This window comes from Phyllobates terribilis, unplaced genomic scaffold, assembly GCF_046119375.1.
Source record: "Phyllobates terribilis strain yellow unplaced genomic scaffold, ASM4611937v1 Scaffold_11__3_contigs__length_659146591, whole genome shotgun sequence".
Taxonomy (NCBI): domain Eukaryota; kingdom Metazoa; phylum Chordata; class Amphibia; order Anura; family Dendrobatidae; genus Phyllobates; species Phyllobates terribilis.
Window position 1 is genome coordinate 139714860 of NW_027362771.1, and position 22664 is coordinate 139737523.

The window sequence follows — 22664 nt, forward strand, 5'->3', positions numbered from 1 at the left end:
TCCGACCAAGGTGGCACGACGGCATACGACGCCAGTGCACCAAGGAGGAACCGAGCAGAGGGACCAGGTGCTACTCCAGGACAGACCCCGGACACGGCTGTTGACCCACACAGGGGAATACAGGAACAGACTGGTAGGCTGGCACACAGACTGGTGGGTATAGGCAGGCACGACTGGTATGCAGGCAGGCGGGTATGCAGGCAGGGGGGTACAGGAAAGCACAGCTAGAGTGCAGACAGGGAGGCACTAGCATGTAGGAACACAGGCGGGATAGGACCCAGTACACACTGGGACTCAGGAACAACACAGGCAGAGGGGTACAGGCAAGCACAGCTAGAGTGCAGACAGGGAGGCACTAGCAGGTAGGGACACTGGCGGGATAAGACCCAGTACACACTGGGACTCAGGAACAGAACCACAGATGTGGCGGACAAACACAGCAGAGTGAGGCCGCCCAGAGAGGTGAGCGAGAACAGGGCAGGACAAGGCCGCCTGGAGCGGTGAGCAAGAGTAGAGCAGGACAAGGCCGCCAGGAGCGGTGAACAAAGGGTCAGAGCTGAGCGAGACTGCCGGAGCAGTGAGCAAGAATAAAGCAGGACGAGGCCGCCTGGAGCGGTGAGCAAGAGTGGAGCAAGACTGCCGGAGCAGTGAGCAAAAGGATAAGAGCGGAGCGAGACTGCCGGAGCAGCGAGCAAAAGGGTCCGAGCGGAGCAAGGCTGCCGGAGCAGCGAGCAAAGGAGTCAGAGCAGGCTAGAACCGCCGGAGCGGTGAGCAAAGGAGTCAGAGCAGGCTAGAACCACCGGAGCGGTGAACAAAGGAGAAGGAGCAGGCTAGAACCGCCGGAGCGGTGAGCAAAGGAGTCAGAGCAGGTTAGAACCGCCGGAGCGGTGAGCAAAGGAGTCAGAGCAGGGGGGACAGGGCTCTGTTCACACGGAACAGACAGGAAGAGAAAGGCAGAGCCAGATACCCACAGGATACTTGCAGTGAAGTAGCGAGTGGACCACAAACTCACAAACGGGAGTACAGAGACAACAAGCAGGAGTTAGGTACGAGTTCAGACTCTGCAGAAAAAGGAAGGGAACGGACATAGAGGCAAAACAGGTAAAGGATAGGAAAGAGTTCAGACTGGAACTGAGTGTACGGAGGAGACCGACACTGCAGCGGGATACAGGAGCGGGTCTGGGAATACGGCCCCCAGAGAGGCGGGACAAACAGGCAAGGAGCATGTTCAGACAGGACAGACAAGATACAGGAACAGGCTAGGAGCGAGTTCAGACGAACAGACCACAGTTCAGACACAGAACTGGAAAACAGGCAGGAAAACAGGATAGGACCTGGCATGTCAGAGACAAAAAAGCCAACTGACAAGAAACAATGCTCAGGCGCCATCTTGAGGAAGAAGGTGGTATAAATACCCAAAGATGGACAGCAATAGGCTGAAGGTGCAACAGGGGCGTGACCGCAGCAGGTACAAGAAACAGGAAGTTCAGCGGGCGTCGCCCTATGCAGCCAAAACAGACAAACAGACAGCAAGGAGGGAAGCCAGAGAGACATTCTGGACTGGAGATCAAGTGCGCGCTCTTGCACAGTGGGAGATGGACCACCATGCAAGGACGCCGCCAGGTATGTTACAGTACCCCCCCCCTTACGCCCCCTCTTCTTCAGGCCTGCCAGAATCTTCTGCAGGGAATTCGAGGACCAGTCGTTCACTTCAAGGAGATCACTTCCACTGTCCACAGGAAAAATTGATCTCATCTGGTTAGCTAGGATGCTACCTCCTATCCAGCCATCCTTAGCAACAGACGAAACGGGTGGAGTACCAGGAACAGCACACAAGGAAGTCTCTCTCCACATATTTTCAGGTGGCACCCCAGAGGGTACAGGAGACAACTGGAAGTCCTTCACCGGGTTGGAGGGGGACAGAGACTTGGGGGTAATCTCTGCTTCGAGGTACATCTTGTCAAGCTCACAGGAAGAAATAGACGGGTTATCAGGTACATAATGAGGAAAAGTCACTGTCTCTTTGTTATCTGGTGGTACCCCGGAGAATTCAGGAAACAACTGGAGGTCCTCCGCCGGGTCAGAAGAGTGCAGAGGCTCAGAGAAAACATCTGCTTCAGAGTACACTAGGTCGGACTCACTGGAGGAAGCAGGCGAGGTATCGGGTACCGAGTATAGGTAAGTCTCTGTCCATTCACCACCAGGTGGCACCCCGAAGGGTTCTGGAGACAACTGGAGGTCCTCCGCCTGGTCAGAGGGGTGTAGAGACTCAAGGGTAACCTCTGCTTCAGAGTACACAAGGTCGGACTCACTGGACGAAGCAAGCGAGGTATCAGATCCAGGATATAGGAAAGTCTCTGTCCATTCACCACCAGGTGGCACCCCGAAGGCTTCTGGAGACAACTGGAGGTCCTCCGCCTGGTCGGAGGGGTGTAGAGACTCGGGAGTAACCTCTGCTTCGGAGTACACTAGGTTGGACTCACTGGACGAAGCGAGCGAGGTATCAGGTACAGAGTATAGGAGAGTCTCTGTCCTTTCGCTACCAGGTAGCACCCCGAAGGGTTCTGGGGACAACTGGAGGTCCTCCGCCTGGTCGGAGGGGTGTAGAGACTCGGGAGTAACCTCTGCTTCGGAGTACACTAGGTTGGACTCACTGGACGAAGCGAGCGAGGTATCAGGTACAGAGTATAGGAGAGTCTCTGTCCTTTCGCTACCAGGTAGCACCCCGAAGGGTTCTGGAGACAACTGGAGGTCCTCCGCCTGGTCGGAGGGGTGTAGAGACTCGGGGGTAACTACCACTTTGGGGTACCCATTGTCAGGCTCACAGGACGAAGCGGACAAAGTATCGAGTACCGAGTGTAGAGAAGTCTCTCTCCATTTGTCATCGAGTGGTATCCCGGAGGATTCAGGAGGCAACAGGAGGTCCTCCGCCAGGTAGTAGAGGTGCACAGACTCAGAGGTAACCACAGCTTTGGAGCATCCTTGGACATGCACACCGGTTAAAGTGGGTGAAGCATCTGATGCCGGGTGCAGGAAGTTCTCCTGTGTGGAGTCTGGATGGGCTGAAGTCTCTTCGGGCAGGAGAACCGGAGCACTACTCATGCACATTACCCGTTGGGGCTTCTCTGGGATACAGGGAGATGAAGCTTCAGTAGGGACTTCAAGGTTGGGGTCAGGAGGTCTCAGGGAGGACAGACCCTGGCGTGACGGCTTGCCTCTACGTCTAGCACGTCTGGACTGCCTCTTGAGGTTGGGAGAAGTATTCCGGAAAGCGTAGTCACCCTGTGAGGATTCTGGGTGGGCAGTAGTCTCATTGGGCTGGAGGACTATTTCGCCTACCACACACATTACCCATCGGGGCTGCTCCGGGATATTGGGAGGTGAAGCTTCAGCAGGAGCCTCCAGGTTAGGATCATCGAAGACCATTAGAAAGGCCACCAGGAAGGCCATTAGGTCCAGGAGGATCGGATCCTGTGTTTCATATAGGGGGTTGATCCATTCCAAGGCATCACCCGCCAGGTAAGACATAATGAATGCCACCTTAACCCGATCGGTGGGAAAACATAGAGGGTAGAACTTGAAGTGTAGCATGCATTGCTCCACAAATGCACGACTTTGTCTTGGATCCCCATAGTAACGTGGCGGATCCGCAGGAACGAGAGCAGATAGATCCATCTGGACGGGTGCGTAATTAGCCTGGAACTCAGCTGAGAAAAAAAAAAAATTATTTATTTATTTTTAATGCATGTATTCGCTGGAAAACTTCTCAGAGAGCGAAGGCCGTGGGGCTCAACGGGAACCATGACCTGAGCATGCTGTTATGCACACGCCCGGACTGACTGGCGTGTACGTGTTTATGTAGTGATTCCACTGTGCCATGAACCGGAGAGTGCCTGGAGGGGCGTAACTAAGTATCTGCCCGATCCGACCAAGGTGGCACGACGGCATACGACGCCAGTGCACCAAGGAGGAACCGAGCAGAGGGACCAGGTGCTACTCCAGGACAGACCCCGGACACGGCTGTTGACCCACACAGGGGAATACAGGAACAGACTGGTAGGCTGGCACACAGACTGGTGGGTATAGGCAGGCACGACTGGTATGCAGGCAGGCGGGTATGCAGGCAGGGGGGTACAGGAAAGCACAGCTAGAGTGCAGACAGGGAGGCACTAGCAGGTAGGAACACAGGCGGGATAGGACCCAGTACACACTGGGACTCAGGAACAACACAGGCAGAGGGGTAGAGGCAAGCACAGCTAGAGTGCAGACAGGGAGGCACTAGCAGGTAGGGACACTGGCGGGATAAGACCCAGTACACACTGGGACTCAGGAACAGAACCACAGATGTGGCGGACAAACACAGCAGAGTGAGGCCGCCCAGAGAGGTGAGCGAGAACAGGGAAGGACAAGGCCGCCTGGAGCGGTGAGCAAGAGTAGAGCAGGACAAGGCCGCCAGGAGCGGTGAACAAAGGGTCAGAGCTGAGCGAGACTGCCGGAGCAGTGAGCAAGAGTAAAGCAGGACGAGGCCGCCTGGAGCGGTGAGCAAGAGTGGAGCAAGACTGCCGGAGCAGTGAGCAAAAGGATAAGAGCGGAGCGAGACTGCCGGAGCAGCGAGCAAAAGGGTCCGAGCGGAGCAAGGCTGCCGGAGCAGCGAGCAAAGGAGTCAGAGCAGGCTAGAACCGCCGGAGCGGTGAGCAAAGGAGTCAGAGCAGGCTAGAACCGCCGGAGCGGTGAACAAAGGAGAAGGAGCAGGCTAGAACCGCCGGAGCGGTGAGCAAAGGAGTCAGAGCAGGTTAGAACCGCCGGAGCGGTGAGCAAAGGAGTCAGAGCAGGGGGGACAGGGCTCTGTTCACACGGAACAGACAGGAAGAGAAAGGCAGAGCCAGATACCCACAGGATACTTGCAGTGAAGTAGCGAGTGGACCACAAACTCACAAACGGGAGTACAGAGACAACAAGCAGGAGTTAGGTACGAGTTCAGACTCTGCAGAAAAAGGAAGGGAACGGACATAGAGGCAAAACAGGTAAAGGATAGGAAAGAGTTCAGACTGGAACTGAGTGTACGGAGGAGACCGACACTGCAGCGGGATACAGGAGCAGGTCTGGGTAATCGGCCCCTAGAAGGCGGGAGGAACAGGCAAGGAGCGTGTTCAGACAGGACAGACAAGATACAGCAACAGGCTAGGAGCGAGTTCAGACGAACAGACCACAGTTCAGACACAGAACTGGAAAACAGGCAGGAAAACAGGATAGGACCTGGCATGTCAGAGACAAAAAAGCCAACTGACAAGAAACAATGCTCAGGCGCCATCTTGAGGAAGAAGGTGGTATAAATACCCAAAGATGGACAGCAATAGGCTGAAGGTGCAACAGGGGCGTGACCGCAGCAGGTACAAGAAACAGGAAGTTCAGCGGGCGTCGCCCTATGCAGCCAAAACAGACAAACAGACAGCAAGGAGGGAAGCCAGAGAGACATTCTGGACTGGAGATCAAGTGCGCGCTCTTGCACAGTGGGAGATGGACCACCATGCAAGGACGCCGCCAGGTATGTTACAACAAGATGGTTTTAATGCCCATTGGAAGAGATGTGGAGGTCACAGTAGCTTAACAAGATGGTTTTAATGCCCCTTGGAAGAGACGTGGAGGTCAGAGTGGTTTAACAAGGCAGTTTTAATGCCCCTTGGAAGAGACGTGGAGGTCAGAGTTGTTTTACAAGATGGTTTTAATGCCCCTTGGAAGAGACGTGGCGTTCAGAGTGGTTTAACAAGACAGTTTTAATGCCGCTTGGAAGAGAAGTGGAGGTCACAGTATCTTAACAAGATGGTTTTAATGCCCCTTGGAAGAGACGTGGAGGTCAGAGTGGTTTAACAAGACAATTTTAATGCCCCTTGGAAGAGACGTGGAGGTCACAGTAGCTTAACAAGATGGTTTTAATGCCCCTTGGAAGAGACGTGGAGGTCAGAGTGGTTTAACAAGATGGTTTTAATGCCCCTTGGAAGAGACGTGGAGGTCAGAGTGGTTTAACAAGATAGTTTTAATGCCCCTTGGAAGAAATGTGGAGGTCAGAGTGCTTTAACAAGATGGTTTTAATGCCCCTTGGAAGAGATGTGGAGGTCAGAGTGATTTAACAAGATGGTTTTAATGCCCCTTGGAAAAGACGTGGAGTTCAGAGTGGTTTAACAAGACGGTTTTAATGCCCATTGGAAGAGACGTGCAGGTCACTGTAGCTTAACAGGACGGTTTTAATGCCCTTTGGAAGAGACGTGGAAGTCACAGTAGCTTAACAAGACGGTTTTAATGCCCCTTGGAAGAGACGTGGACGTCACAGTAGCTTAACAAGACAGTTCTAATGCCCCTTACAAGAGCCAGTACAGCATATTAAAAATATTATTCCCATTATTGGGGAATGCGTCTCCCATGGTCCTTGCCTATGCTTTCCAAGCAAAAGCTGCCAAAAATTAGGATGGAGGAACTTGCAATGCTGGCAACACGGACCATGGTCACCCTGGTGGTATAGTGGTGGTGGAGGCTGAGTATAAGGAGAAGTGCAAAAAACTGCCGAAATGAGGAAGCATATACCAATGTGTGGGTGTGAAGCAGTGCATGGGAATACACCTCCCGAAATAACACAGTGGATTTGACTTTATGTTACTCTGCTGTCATTTGGTGGTGATGAGAAGTCTGGCCCAATCCAGCCCTTGTTCATTTTGATAGGGGTCAGCTTGTCAGCATTGTCAGTTGACAGGCGAGTGCGCTTATCAGTTATAATTCTCTCAGCGGCACTAAAAACACGCTCCGATAACATGCTAGCGGCAGGGCAGGCCAGGACCTCCAAGGCGTACAGAGCAAGTTCATTCCAAGTGTACAGCTGGGATACCCAATAATTAAAAGGCACAGAGGAATCACGGAGGACGCTGGTACGGTCGGTAAGGAACTCCCGCACCATCTTTTGAAACATTCCACTCCTTATGAGAGTACCCCGCGACTCAGGGCCTGTAAGCTGGGCTGGTCTCAGGAAACAGTGCCAGTACGTTGACAGTGTTCCCCTGCCCTTGTGGGCAACGAACTGTGACCTCTGCCGCTAGCGTGTTCAGATGGGAATTTTTTTAACAGTTCTGCAGCAAGGGCCTTCTGGTACTGCCGCATTTTTGTAGACCTCTCCACCTCAGGAATAAGAGAGTGAAAGTTCTCCTTGTAGCGGGGGTCTAAAAGTGTCACCAACCAGTAATGACTGTCACCCAACATTTTGTCAGCGCGAGTGTCACGGTTAAGGCAGCATAACATAAAGTCAGCCATGCGTTCCAGACTGGTAACGGGCAATACTTCCGTGTCCTCACCAAGATGACGACTGACCATGCTCTCCTCCTCCTCCTCCTCCTCCCCCCTGTCCTCAGGCCACCCACGCTGAACCGACGGTATGACAGTTGTACAGGTACTACCGTCTACAGCGCATGATACCAGCTCCTGTTCTTCCTCCTCCTCCTCTCCCTCCTCATTGTCCCCCAATGCACATTGGGATGAGATGAGGCTGGGCTGTGTGTAATCGCCCGCTATGGCTCCTTGATCCATCTCATCATACTCTGGCAAAAAATGCCTCCTCTTTAATTCTCTGCAGAGAGCGTTGCAAACGACAGACAAGTGGAATGCTGATGCTAATGATGGCGTCATCGCCACTCACCATCTTGGTGGACTCCTCAAAGTTTGTCAGGATGGTACATATGTCAGACATCCAGGTCTACTCCTGAGGTCTTATGTGTGGAGTCTGACCTGAATAACGACGGCCTTGTTGCAGCTGGTACTCCACAACTGCTCTCTTCTGCTCACAAATCCTTTGCAACATGTGGAGGATAGATTTCCAACGTGTGGGGACATCACATACCAGTCGGTGTGCCGGAAGCTGCAAACACTGCTGCAACACAGCAAGGGCGGTGGAAGCTGTAGCCGACTTGCGAAAATGAGCTGACAGGCGGCGTACTTTGACGAGCAGATCTGGCAACTCGGGGTACGATTTAAGAAACCACTGAACCACGAGGTTAAGCACATGAGCAAGGCATGGTACGTGTGTGATCTCGCCTCACCTCAGAGCCGCCACCAGGTTACGTCCATTGTCACACATGACCATGCCTGGATGTAGGTTCAGCAGTCTCAGCCACAGATCTGCCTGCTCTTTAACAGCTGTCCACAACTCACAAGCAGTGTGAGTTTTATCACCTAAGCTTATGAGTTTCAGCACAGCCTGTTGCCGCTTGGCTGAGTCAGTACTGCAGTGCTTCCAGCTTGTAACTGATTTGGTGATATCTGAGATGGAGGCTGAACATTAGGAGGAGGAGGAGGATGATGCGCAGGAGCTGTACACTGTGGGGGCAACTCTGACTGACATAGGGCCCGCAATCCTCGGTGTGGGGAGGATGTGTTCAGTCCCAAGGTCTGACTGGGTCCCGGCTTCCACTATGTTTACCCAGTGTGCCGTCAGGGAGGTGTACCGTTCCTGGCCACAACCACTTGTCCACGTGTCCGTTGTCAGGTGGACTCTCCCAGTAACTGCGTTGTTGAGGGCACAGCAGACGTTTTGGGACACGTGCTTGTGTAGTGCGGGGATGGCAAACCGGGCAAAATAGTGTCGGCTGGGGACCGAGTACCGAGGGGTGGCCACCGCCATAAGGTTGCAGAAGGATTCCGTCTCCACCAGCCTAAAAGGCGGCATTTCCAACACAAGCAGTCGTGAAATGTGCGAATTTAGAACTGTCGCCTGTGGGGCGTTGGCTGCGAATTTGCGCTTTCATTCAAAGGTCTGGGATATGGACAATTGAACGCTGCGGTGGGACGTGGACATGGACGTTGATGCTGTTTCTTGAGAAACTGCATAACAAGTGAAGACTGAGAGGAGGGGGCATCTTTGCATGCAGTATGGACAGGGGATTGCCTTGCACGCACAACAGGGGGTTCTCTTACACGCACAACAGTGGAAGAAGCAGTGGTGACACCCGCTGACACTGGTCGTGGACCCTGGGGTTCGCCCCACAAAGTCGGGTGCTTTGCTGACATGTGCCTGCTCATGCTGGTGGTGGTCAGGCTGGTAGTTTTGTCACCCCTGCTGATGCTGGCCTGGCAGGTGGTACAAATGGCCTTTTTGGGGTTATCAGCAGAGTCTTTAAAAAAATTCCAGTCTCTGGAAGACCTACCGGTTGTACTGGCAACGTCCCTCGTGTTGGTGTTACGGGAAACGGTTGCCCTACTTCTGTCTGCGGCCACCACACTGCTTCTTCCTACCTGTTGGGGTACTCTCCCTCCCTCCCCCTGTGTGCTGCTGGCCTCGCTCTGCGTGTCCTCCTGCCACGTTGGGTCAGTTACTAGATTATCCACCACCTCCTCCTCTTCCACTTGCACACCACGGTCCTCCTCCTCACTTCATGGCAATTGTGTCTCGTCATCGTCCACCTCTTGTAACAAATTGCCAGCGTCGCTTTCCTGTGGCCGTGGCTGTTCAAATATTTGGCTATCGCTACATGGAATCTCCTCTTCCACCACTTCAAGCGAAGCAGGCGAGGGGCCCAAATATGGAAATGGACCAGTGAACAGCTCTTCAGAGGGTCCAACTGTGGGATCAGTTGCTGTCTGACGACACTCGGCATGGTGGGAGGAAGGAGCATTAGGGTGAGAAGGAGTATGCAGTCAAGACTCACGGCTACTAACACTTGACTGTGGAAGACCGACCGGAGGTGGTGGTGCCCAGGTGACTGGAAGTATTATCTGCTATCCAATTAATAACCTGTTCACACTGATCAGTTCGCAATAGTGGTGCTGTTGTATGCTTCCCTAGTAATTCGGTCAAGAACTGGGAGCGAGAAGATGTGGCTGTTGGTTGTGGCACATTTTCACCTTGGCCACGGCCCTATCCTCTACATGCACCATCACCAGAACGTCCAGTTCCACGTCCCTTGCCACGCGCCTTGCCCATTGTAAATGAAGTAAAATAGTTTACACTCGCACTATCAATGGCAAAAGGGTAATAAAAAGGAGATTGAACCGTGGAAGAGGAAACCCACAGTTCTAGTTATCTGGCCTACACCAGACTCTTTTAAACAGATATATTTGTGTCTGAACAGTCAGCGAGACACTCAAAATGTTTTTTTTTTTATTGAAAATAGGCAAAAAAGTGGATAATACAGAGATTTGAACCGTGGAAGAGGAAAACCACAGTTCTAGCTATCTGGCCTACACCAGACTCTTTTAAACAGATATATTTGTGTCTGAACAGTCAGCGAGACACTCAAAATTGTTTTTATTATGCAAAAAAGGCAAAAAAAGTGGATAATACAGAGATTTGAACCGTGGAACTGCAAAACCACAGTTCTAATTTTCTGGCCTACACCAGACTCTTTTAAACAGATATATTTGTGTCTGAACAGTCAGTGAGACTCTCAAAATGTTTTTTTTTATGCAAAAAGGTGGATTACACCTTGATTTGAACCGTGGAAGAGGAAAACCACAGTTCTAGTTATCTGGCCTACACTAGAATCTTTTAAAGAGATATATTTGTGTCTGAACAGTCAGCGAGACACTCAAAATGTTTTTTTTAATGCAAAAAAGGCAAAAAAGTGGATAATACAGAGATTTGAAGCTTGAAACTGCAAAACCACAGTTCTAGCTATCTGGCCTACACCAGACTCTTTTAAACAGATATTTGTGTCTGAACACTCACAGACACACTCAATTTTTTGGGGGGGTGAGGAATACCAAAAGGTTAATAAGACGGGTATTTGTACAGTCTGACTGAGAAAAAAAAAAAAAAGAGGATTTAGATGAAAAAAAAAGGATTTTTCCTGGCCCCTGAGACCTGGGGCTAAGTCTAGCAATTTGAAAAGCAGCACACAGGACTGTAATGCAGTGTTTGTTGGTATAACCACTGCGTCTCCTATACAGCCTGCCTGCCTGCCTGATATCTGGGATGGATATTAGTCCTGAGAAGGACTGTTTGTTTGATTTTGCTGGCTTTAGAGACCCTACACTACCTATTCCGCAGTATAAATCTCTCCCTAACTCAGCAGCACTCTCCCTACACCGTCTGATCCGGAGCGACTTTGTCCAAGATGGCGGCGCCCGGTTTTAAATTCTCGAGGTGACGCTGTGCAGCCAGCAAATCACTGTAATGCCCACAACCAAAATGGCTGCGGCATTACAGTGACTGGCTCGCAATCCCTGCATGTTCATTGGCTCTGTAAAGAGCACCAAATGTGCAGGGCGGAGACCCGAGCTCCCGCCCGAGTAACCTGGAAATGCTCGGTGCTCGCCGAACATCCCGAGTAGTGAGATGCTCGGGCGAGTATCGAGCAGTGTCGAGCATGCTCGCTCAACACTAGTAACTATTATTTGTTACCTCTATGATGTACGGTTATTAAAATGATGATTTTTATAATATAAATTATTAAATTATAGAAAAAAATAGTTGCCAAACAATGCAATTACACTTTAACAACTGTATTTGATTATAAGAGGTCCTCATAAGTCCAGTTTGTGAAATGTAAATATACTTCTTATATGTTTTTCACAGCTCAATATGCTTATCTGAGGTATCTAGGTAGGTCTGTATATGTGGCTTTTGCTTATAGGAGGTTGTTCTATCACATATGTATAATAATAAGTCTTATTTAAATATTGATGATGTTGTACTGTTGAAGAATCACCACTTTATTGCCTTCACACTAAGCAGCTATTAAATTTATTATATATTTAATGGACTTTAAAGCTTACCTTTGGAATAGACTCACTGGCCTTTATCTCGGGTACATAAAATTGCTTTTAAGATAACTGCTAGTTCCTGTTATACAATTTAGCAGATCTATTTCCTTTCGAAGAGATAAATACCTTTGTCTGTCTTTGTAAACTTTTATCAAGGATTTCGCACAAGCCAGTACAAGGAATATAAATAACCTATACAAATCTGCAGAGAAGTGATAAATGGAAATGCCACAGGATAACTGGGGATGTCTTTACAAAACAAGGGCCACCTGCTAATGTAGCCAGCTACAAATAAACAACTATTTTGATACCATTAATTGGGATATAATAATTAGGTAAGCACAAATGTAGCAAATCTAATTTTGTCAATAAGGTGGGCTGAATTTGTGATTTTACTGAATTTATCAGTATATCAAGAGTTACCTGCCTGAACTCAACATTTTCATAGGGATTGTCCTCTACTTATCAACCCTTTTTTAATTGTGCTGCATAAATAAAAAATATATACATATACATACCTCATAGACCAATGCCACTTCTTTGTTCTAAGCACTAGGTCCCCAAACCGGTCAAGTGACCACGGCAGTCAATCAACTGCCACTGATCAACTGCAGCTATGACAATTCCATCCAGGAAGAAGAACAATGTTTCTTTTGTTTGGACAGAAATAAGAAGGCTACAACCGAATGTAGCCCATTGATTGATTGATTGCAGCAGTCGTGTGACATTGTTTATGTAAAGACACAAGGCAGATAATGAAGGAGTGGCACCAGTCTGAGGGGTAAGTATAGATTTTTTTTTCAATGTAAGCAGCACCCTAAGCAATTAATAATGGATTATCCAGTAGTGGCAATCTCTTTACATTCATTCATTTTAAACCTCTATGTATACATTCAGCATCGTGGACGTCTAATATTCATTGGAGTGTACACTATGAGAAGAGATAGAGGGAAAAATGAGGGTAGTTTCTGGTATAACCAACTGGATAAAATGTAAGTTTATTGAATCAAGTTAAAAGTCCATTAAAATTAGAAACCTCAACACATGACGTGTTTCTGGCGTACTAAGATGCCCTTAGTCATAACTAAGTCATGACTAAGGGCTTTTAAGTACGCCAGAAACACATCAGGTGTTGAGGTTTCTAATTTTAGTGGACTTTTAGCTCAATTCAATAAACTTACATTTTATCGAGTTGGTAGTACTGGAATCTACCCTCGTTTTTCCCCCTAGTCAACTGCAATCATCAGCAGGTATGACAACCACTGGTTTCTAATTACAGCAACGGATCCTTTTATGCTTTCAGCGTGAACAGCTCCGACCTTCCCCTTCTCCCCTACTTCCTCTCCTAGGAGAAGAGATAGAGCTGGGAAACTTTCCTACATTTCCTCATAAGCACTAAACTTACTTCATAATTTTGATACCAGAGCCAAGCAACCAAAATAAATATAGTAGCAAAATCAAATTCACTGCATAAATATTGTTTCAGAACCAAGCTTTACATAAAAATCATATCTGAACCAAAAATAGTAAATACAGCACTGGAACTAAACATTTAATACGTATGGTACCAAACCAACACCAAGCACAGTAACAAAGAAAAGTTCAGCGTATAAATATAGTACCAGAGCCAAGATAAGTACATAAATACTATATCAAGACCAAGCTTATTACATACAGTTAGGTCCAGAAATATTTGATCGGTGGCATCCGTTTTGGCATTTTAGCTGTTTACTAAAACATATTCAAGATACAGTTATATAATCAATATGGACTTAAAGGGCAGACTCTCAACTTTAATTTGAGGGTATTTACATCCTAATTGGAGTAAGGGTTTAGCAATTATAGCACTTGAAAATGTAGCTGCCTACTTTTAAAGGGACTAAAAGAAATCAGACAATTATCTCAATAGCTCTTTAATGGGCTATTCTCTCATTAATCCATCATCAGTTAAGCAGGTAAAAGGTCTGATTCCAGGTGTGGCATTTGTATTTGGAAGTTGTTGCTGTGGACCCACAACATGTTGTCAAAGGAGTACTCAATGGAAGACCATCATTAGGCTTTAAAAAAAAGAAGAAATTCATCAGAGAAATAGTAGAAATGTTAAGAGTGGCCAAATTAACAGTTTGGTACATGCGGCAAAAAAAAGAGCACACTTGTGAGCTTGGAAACTCAAAAAAGCCTGCACGTCCACTAAAGACAACAGTGGTAGATGATTACAGAATCCTTTACATGGTGAAGAAAAACCCCTGCACAACATCCACCCAAGTGAACAACACTCTCCAGGAAGTTGGTGTTTCAGTATCTAAGTCTACCATAAAGAGAAGACTTTGAGATCAAACATAGAGGGTTCACCACAAGGTGCAAACCATTAATCAGCCTCAAAAATAGAAAGGCCAAATTTGACTTTACCAAAAAAAATCTAAAGAAGGCAGCCCAGTTCATGAAAATTCTTTGGACAGATGAAATCAAGATCAACCTGTACCAAAATGATGGGAAGAAGAAAGTATGGAGAAGGCTTGAAACGGATCATACTCCAAAGCACACCACATCTTCTGTAAAACATGGTGGAGGCAGTGTGATGGCATTAGCATGCATAGCTTCCAATGGCACTGGGTCACTAGTATTTATTGATGATGTGACTAAAGACCAAAACAGCTGGATGAATTCTGAAGTGTACAGGGCTATATTTTCTGCTTAGATTTAAACTAATACAGCAAGGTTAATTGGGAGGCACTTCACAGTACAGATGGGCAATGACACAAATCATACTACAAAAGCAACCCAATTTAAGGCAAAGAAGTGGAATATTCTGCAATAGCCGAGTAAATCACCACATCCCAACCCCATCAAGCATGCATTTCACATGCTTTAGACAAAATTTAAGGTAAAAAGACCCACAAACAAACAACTAAAGTCAGCTGTAGTAAAGGTCTTGTAAAGCATCACAAAGGAGGAAACCCAGTGTTTGGTGACGTCCATGGTTTCCTGACTTCAGGCAGTCATTGCTTACAAAAGATTCTATATAAAGTCTTAAAAATGAACATTTTATTTATCATAAAGGTAATTTGTCCAATTACTTTTGAGCCCCTGAAATGAAGATGCTTTGTAGAAAAACGGTTGCAACTCCTAAACGTTTCACAGGATATTTTTGTTCAACCCTTTTAATTAAACCTGAAAGTATACACTTTAATTGCATCTCGGTTGTGTCCTATTAAATAAAAAATAGTTGAATGCAGAGCCCAGATCACGAAGATTCAGTCACGGTCCAAAAATTTCTGGACCTAACTGTAAATGCAGTTGCATAAATGCTGTAAGAAAACCAAGCTCAATTTAAAAATATGATTCCACAATCAAGCATGGCATTTAAGTGATATATTAAAGCCAAGCTAATATGAATACAGTACCAGAATAAAGCTCATAACATAAAGACTGTATCAGAAACATGCTTCTTTATAAACTTAGAACCACAACTAAGCACAGTAAATAAATATGGTGCAAGAACTAAACTCAGTAATTAAATGTAGAAGCAAAGTTAGGATGATTAGAGAAACACTGTATCAGAACCAAACTCACGGCATAATATGTATAATATGCAAAACTGAAGCACATTAAATACAGTAATGCAAAAAAAGTTTAAAAAAATTAGTACACTATCAGAACCAAAAAACACTAAAGAAAAATACGGTACCAAAACTAAGCACAGAACACAAACACAGTACAAGAGCAAAGCTCAATACATAAATCTAATACTGGAACAATGGTTATTATAAATATGGTATGGTATAAATATGATGAAGCACAAAACATAAAGTACCAAAACCAAGCTTCCTACTAAAATATATTTCCAGAACAAAGCTTATTACATTAGTACTGCATCAGAAGAATGTGACATGCAGAAGTAGTGCTGTTGCTTCAAAAGCATCCAGCAACTATTACAAATAACACAAGCACAGGACACAGGAAGTGTGCTTCAGAAGCATCCAGCAACTAGAGGGGTTAACACAGTCACAGGAGACAGGGAGTGTTTTAACAGAGCCCCAGGGGGATTGTGGGAAACTTGTTATTGTAGTCTGGCTGAAGCCAAAGAGAAAGGTAGTGTGTTATCTGTATCTGACAGAAGGCAACTGAACAGAATTCAGATCAGGAGAGAAACTAAACAAAGTCAGATAAACTCCCTGAACTAACAGTGCAGAGTATTATCAGGCAGGAAGATAAGGACTGGAAGGAATTGTGTGACAGGGATCATCTCCCTCATCAAACCCTCCCCCCTCCATCTCCATGTGGGAAAAAGAATGGTGTGTATTATTGTGTCCTTGTGAAGGAAAAGCCTGTGGTTGTGTATGCATAGAAGTGTGCTGCTAAGAGATATAATCTATGCTGAATTATGCTACTGAAGAGACTGTAATACTGTGCCTTGTGAAGAAACTACTGTATTGTTACTGGAGCCGGTTGCTCAAGAAACTTAGACTGTACTGTAATGAAGATTGTTGCTATAATATCCCTGAATTGCACTGGCCATGCTTCAGATTAAATTCCACTGTTAAACTGTTGAAAAAGACTCTTGTCAGATGTGTCTGGTCAGCAATTGAATCTATTGTGTGCCTGAGAGAAGCTGCAGCTTATGGTCGCCCTGCGTAACGGTTCCCCCAGGCAACCGGCATGGATTTATATAGTGTGACCAAGTTAATAGTTAAAAAAATAATAAAAATGGTAAAAAAAAAAAAAAAAAAAACATTATACTCATCTTCTGATGGCCCTCGGTCTCCTGTACGGTGCATCCAGTGTCTTGGGCGGCTCGCGGTGGTGTAAAAGGACCTTCCATTACGTCATTTAGTCATGTGACAGGTCACGCGACCGCTGACGTCAGCAGTCGCGTGATCTGTCACATGACTAAATGACGTCATAGAAGGTCCTTTTACACCATTGCGAGCCACCGGGGAGCCAGGATGCACCGGAGAGAAGACAGCGGCCATCAGAAGGTGAGTAAAATGTATATTTTACTTTTTTTAACAGATACTATGGTACCCGGGTCGGGAGGAGAGTCTCCTCTTCTCCAGACCCGGGTACCATCCGCACATTGAATCGCTTAATATCCGCATGTGCACATGTAGTGATGCGGATATTAAGCGATTCAATGCAAGTCAATGACAGCAATTACGCTGTGTTTCTGCAAAAATAATGGACATGCTGCGGATTTTTCCGCAATGATAATCCGCAGCAGAAATTTCCACAGCATGTGCACAGCACATGCGGATTATCATTGGGGACCATGGGGCACATATTACCAAGCGTTTGCGGAAATTCCACAGCAAAAACGCTTGAAAAACGCATAGTGGGCATGCAGCCTTAAACACATCAGGTTCCTGTTGTAACCGCTAAGACCACCACTCTCACCAATCTTAGCAGTTTGACCCCTCACATACTGCTGTCAAGAAACATAGTGGCATGTGAGGAGTCTCACAGAGGGACAGCACTCCCACAGCCCATCCGTTCCCCTGAAGTGCAATTGAGGTTGTTGATGTGTTGCGATGGCAGCTGGAGGCCTGACAAAGACCTTTGGCTTTGTTATACATCACGGCTAATCAGAGATTCGCAGACAGTGCAGTGTAATGCACAGTACTACAAAGGAAGTGCTGAATATTACTAATGCAGTCATGATATCGCACATTAAAGTCCTTGGGAAATCAATAAATATTGTAGAAATAAAGTTAAAAAAACACCCTCCCCAACATCCCTCACAAAAATGTTTTAATCTTGTAAAAAATAAACATAGCTAAAAAATGTCACATATTTGGTATCTCCATGTCTGCAATGATAATTACTGTAGAGTGAAAAAATATATATAGTTGAAATTAACTCACCACTCTGCATATATATCAGACTCCAGTTATCAGGTGGGACCTGCTTGCTGTGCTGTCCAGAAAAAACATGAGAAAAAAATGTGGCGTAGGAAAAAGCAGGTATGACCACTTATAAAATGGAAAAGTATTTCTCTATTTGCTATCCATAAAGAAGTTTCTGATAGCGCATCAATACATCTCTGACACGTCATCTCTATGACTAAAGGCGTATTCTAATGCTGGAAACATGTCAGAGATGTATTGATGCACTATCAGAAATTCTTAATGGATACCGAATAAAGAAATACTTTCACATTTTATAAGTGGTCATACCTGCTTTTTTCTACACAAATTTTTTTTTACATGTACTATAACAGTATATTATTATTTATCCAGCACCATCAGGCCCGGATGAGCCATCTGCCCAACTGGGCAAATTCCCGGTAAGCTGCATTGCCAAAGTCAGAGTGGGCCACCGCCCGCCACCTCTCCAGGCCTCTTCAGTTCTTGACTGAAAGCACCTGCAGTCAGCACAATGTCCTTATTCAATGTTACACTGTCTGGCAGGACGTTCTATGTGGGCAGAGGTAGGGCTGCTTCGCTCTCTTGTGTGACGTGTGTGCATGGTGCTTGTGTGACTGTGTGCATGGTGCTTGTGTGACGTGTGTGCATGGTGCTTGTGTGATGTGTGTGCATGGTGCTTGTGTGACATGTGTGCATGGTGCTTGTGTGACATGTGTGCATGGTGCTTGTGTGATGTGTGTGCATGGTGCTTGTGTGATGTGTGTGCATGGTGCTTGTGTGACGTGTGTGCATGGTGCTTGTGTGACGTATGTGCATGGTGCTTGTGTGACTGTGTTCATGGTGCTTGTGTGATGTGTGTGCATGGTGCTTGTGTGATGTGTGTGCATGGTGCTTGTGTGACGTGTGTGCATGGTGCTTGAGACGTGTGTGTATGGAGCTTGTGATGTGTGAACATGGTGCATGGTTTTTGTGTGACGTACAGTACAGACCAAAAGTTTGGACACACCTTCTCATTTAAAGATTTTTCTGTATTTTCATGACTATGAAAATTGTACATTCACACTGAAGGCATCAAAACTATGAATTAACACATGTGGAAATATATACTTAACAAAAAAGTGTGAAACAACTGAAAATATGTCTTATATTCTAGGTTCTTCAAAGTAGCCACCTTTTGCTTTGATGACTGCTTTGCACACTCTTGGCATTCTCTTGATGAGCTTCAAGAGGTAGTCATCGGAAATGGTTTTCACTTCACAGGGGTGCCCTGTCAGGCTTAATAAGTGGGATTTCTTGCCTTATAAATGGGGTTGGGACCATCAGTTGTATTGTGCAGAAGTCTGGTGGATACACAGCTGAGAGTCCTACTGAATAGACTGTTAGCTGCTTTTTTCTTGCCATAATACAAATTCTAAGTAAAGAAAAACGAGTGCCCATCATTACTTTAAGAAATAAAAGTCAGTCAGTGCGAAAAATTGGGAAAACTTTGAAAGTGTCCCCAAGTGCAGTTGCAAAAACCATCAAGCGCTACAAAGAAACTGGGACCGCCCCAGGAAAGGAAGACCAAAAGTCACCTCTGATTCTGAGGATAAGTTTATCCGAGTCACCAGCCTCAGAAATCGCAGGTTAACAGCAGCTCAGATTAGAGACCAGGTCAATGCCACACAGAGTTCTAGCAGCAGACACATCTCTACAACAACTGTTAAGAGGAGACTTTGTGCAGCAGGCCTTCGTGGTAAAATAGCTGCTAGGAAACCATTGCTAAGGACAGGCAACAAGCAGAAGAGACTTGTTTGGGCTAAAGAACACAAGGAATGGACATTAGACCAGTGGAAATCTGTGCTTTGGTCTGATGAGTCCAACTTTGAGATCTTTGGTTCCAACCACCGTGTCTTTGTGCAGTAAACGTGAACGGATGGACTCTACATGCCTGGTTCCCACCGTGACGCATGGAGGAGGAGGTGTGATGGTGTGGGGGTGCTTTGCTGGTGAAACTGTTGGGGATTTATTCAAAATTGAAGGCATACTGAACCAGCATGGCTACCACAGCATTTTTCAGCGGCATGCTATTCCATCCAGTTTGCGTTTAGTTGGACCATCATTTATTTTTCAACAGGACAATGACCCCAAACACACCTCCAGGCTGTGTAAGGGCTATTTGACCAAGAGGGAGAGTGATGGGGTGCTACGCCAGATGACCTGGCCTCCACAGTCACCAGACCTGAACCCAATCGAGATGGTTTGGGGTGAGCTGGACTGCAGAGTGAAAGCAAAAGGGCCAACAAGTGCTAAGCATCTCTGGGAACTCCTTCAAGATTGTTGGAAGACCATTTCCGGTGACTACCTCTTGAAGCTTATCAAGAGAATGCCAAGAATGTGCAAAGCAGTCATCAAAGCAAAAGGTGGCTACTTTGAAGAACCTAGAATATAAGACATATTTTCAGTTGTTTCACACTTTTTTGTTAATTCATAATTTTGATGCCTTCAGTGTGAATGTACTATTTTCATAGTCATGAAAATACTGAAAAATCTTTAAATGAGAAGGTGTGTCCAAACTTTTGGTCTGTACTGTATGTGTATGGTATGTGTGTGATGTGTGAGCATGGTGAGTCTGTGCATGATGCATGGTGCTTGTGTCACGTAGAGCTTGTATGACTTATGCCCTACGATTTTCTGATGTGTATGTTGAATTCTTATATGTGTAGAACTTGTTTTGAATTGTGTTAAAAGTCTTACTTAATGGTGGGGGCCCACACACAATTCTTTTACAGGCGTCATTTGCTCTTAGTATCTGTTCCCACCCTCTTTGCACAGAATCACTAACATTAATCTTTTGTTACACACTATAGCCAGCATTAATCTAAAACTGTCATGTGGATGGATTCTGCCTCAGTGTAGGAGTGCTGTGTAGGAATGGTGGGATAAATGTGAGATGCTATTTAGTGCAGTGATTTGCTCATAGTAAGATGCTGTATATACATTGCATTGCAGCGTTTATACTGCACAGCGGTAACAGTTTGCTGGAGATAAACAGCGACTTTGGCCATAACATACCGCATGGTCAAAATCACATAATGCTGCAGCTACAATGCACTATAATGTTAGGGAATGTGGTTGCATTCCAACCAGAAAGTTTCCTGGACCATGACACCCAAGTGGAAAAAAACAAGTCATTTTGATACTTTGGAACCTGCGACTGCATTTACTTACAGTACAGACCAAAAGTTTGGACACACCTTCTCATTTAAAGATTTTTCTGTATTTTCATGACTATGAAAATTGTACATTCACACTGAAGGCATCAAAACTATGAATTAACACATGTGGAATTATATACTTAACAAAAAAGTGTGAAACAACTGAAAATATGTCTTATATTCTAGGTTCTTCAAAGTAGCCACCTTTTGCTTTGATGACTGCTTTGCACACTCTTGGCATTCTCTTGATGAGCTTCAAGAGGTAGTCACCGGAAATGGTTTTCACTTCACAGGTGTGCCCTGTCAGGTTTAATAAGTGGGATTTCTTGCCTTATAAATGGGGTTGGGACAATCAGTTGTGTTGTGCAGAAGTCAGGTGGATACACAGCTGATAGTCCTACTGAATAGACTGTTAGAATTTGTATTATGGCATGAAAAAAGCAGCTAAGTAAAGAAAAACGAGTGGCCATCATTACTTTAAGGAATGAATGTCAGTCAGTCCGAAAAATTGGGCAAACTTTGAATGTGTCCCCAAGTGCAGTTGCAAAAACCATCAAGCGCTACAAAGAAACTGGCTCACATGAGGACCGCCCCAGAAAAGGAAGACCAAGAGTCACCTCTGCTTCTGAGGATAAGTTTATCCGAGTCACCAGCCTCAGAAATCGCAGGTTAACAGCAGCTCAGATTAGAGACCAGGTCAATGCCACACAGAGTTCTAGCAGCAGACACATCTCTACAACACCTGTTAAGAGGAGACTTTGTGCAGCAGGCCTTCATGGTAAAATAGCTGCTAGGAAACCACTGCTAAGGACAGGCAACAAGCAGAAGAGACTTGTTTGGGATAAAGAACACAAGGAATGGACATTAGACCAGTGGAAATCTGTGCTTTGGTCTGATGAGTCCAAATTTGAGATTTTTGGTTCCAACCACTGTGTCTTTGTGAGACGCAGAAAAGGTGAACGGATGGACTCTACATGCCTGGTTTCCACCGTGAAGCATGGAGGAGGAGGTGTGATGGTGTGGGAGTGATTTTCTGGTGACACAGTTGGGGATTTATTCAAAATTGAAGGCATACTGAACCAGCATCCCTACCATCTTGCAGCGGCATGCTATTCCATCCGATTTGCGTTTAGTTGGACCATCATTTATTTTTCAACAGCACAATGACCCCAAACACACCTTCAGGCTGTGTAAGGGCTATTTGACCAAGAAGGAGAGTGATGGGGTGCTACGCCAGATGACCTGGCCTCCACAGTCACCAGACCTGAACCCAATCGAGATGGTTTGGGGTGAGCTGGACCGCAGAGTGAAGGCAAAAGGGCCAACAAGTGCTAAGCATCTCTGGGAACTCCTTCAAGATTGTTGGAGCACCATTTCCGGTGACTACCTCTTGAAGCTCATCAAGAGAATGCCAAGAGTGTGCAAAGCAGTCATCAAAGCAAAAGGTGGCTACTTTGAAGAACCTAGAATATAAGACATATTTTCAGTCGTTTCACACTTTTTTGTTAAGCATATAATTCCACATGTGTTATTTCTTAGTTTTGATGCCTTCAGTGTGAATGTACAATTTTTAAAGTCATGAAAATACAGAAATGAAAAGGTGTGTCCAAACTTTTGGTCTGTACTGTATATATATATTCATTTTTACATTTTAAAAATTACAAAAATGAAAATGGGCCGATGCAAAAGTTTGTTCACCCTTTGAGATTTGTATGCTCAGATAACTCTGACCAAGGTTTCATACCTTAATTAGCCTGTTAGGTTTATGGCTTGTTCACTACCGTTGTTAGGAAAGGCCAGGTGATGCAAATTTCTCAGCTTTATAAAAATCCAGCCTCCTCTAACCTTGTGCCAAACAACAGCA